A 981-nucleotide genomic window follows, 5' to 3' on the forward strand; every position below is an offset into this window, starting at 1 on the left:
ATCACCAGGGAAGGGACCAGCAGCCTCTGGCTGTGTTTAAATAAGGCCCCAGGCAGGCACATGTGGGGTCACAGTGGGGCTGCTCAAAGTTGTTAAGGTGGAGCAGGGGCTGTAGCAGATGCATGCTCTCTGCTTGGAAGATTACACTTCCAGCCTCCAGCTTTCCAGGTTTTGACAGTATTTTCCTTGCTAATGCAGATGAGGGATGCTGATTTCAGTACCATGGCAATAAAAGTCACAAAGAGGTAAACTTTCAAATAGGTTTTAGAAACATGAATCTCACTGCTTGTCAGTGAAAGTTGTACCCTTAAGTATATCCCTTAGATACATCCATAAATCTCATCCAGAGTGGAATAGATTCTAGAGAGGGGGAGGAGAGGACAAGCACTATTCTTTTTTCCCAATGAAATCCCTCCGTCCTATCCCATGACAAGCTGCTGTTAAATGACTTGAACCAAGACGAGTGGACAGCAATAGGCCACATGTTAGTATGGTCATAGGAGCCAGAAAGCATTACAATGAAAGGGCAGAAAAATCAGGAGGGAGTAATTAAAGTAGGGAGGAGGAAACCTTCCCCCATGGGAAATGATTATCTGTGTGCTACAAAACAGCCTTGTGCTGCACTTGTCTTTGGCTTTCGTCCTGCAGTCAGGCCACTCTAGCCAGCAGCTTTGTCAGGTGCACACTCAGCACAGTGTGGAACATGTGGGACCAGTGTAGTCTTTTGGGCTGCCTTGTGCAATGCATGGCATTTCCTGGCCATAATGTCCTTTTATACAGCTAAAATAATCTGTGCATTCTCTTTTTAAAACCATCCCTCTGTCACTGTGTTGTTAAAATAACATCAATGTCCCTCCAGTCTATGGGTTAGTGGTTAAAATCTGCTGTCAATTACCAAGCAAAATGTGAATGAAATGAAGAACAAATTTTCTAACTTCATCAGTGTTGATTTTCTCTTCTTCCCCCAGATAATAATACCTT

This window comes from Pezoporus wallicus, unplaced genomic scaffold (genome assembly GCF_028554395.1).
Source record: "Pezoporus wallicus isolate ANWC-B61680 ecotype Strahan unplaced genomic scaffold, APGP_CSIRO_Pwel_v1 contig_6732, whole genome shotgun sequence".
Taxonomy (NCBI): Eukaryota; Metazoa; Chordata; class Aves; order Psittaciformes; family Psittacidae; genus Pezoporus; species Pezoporus wallicus.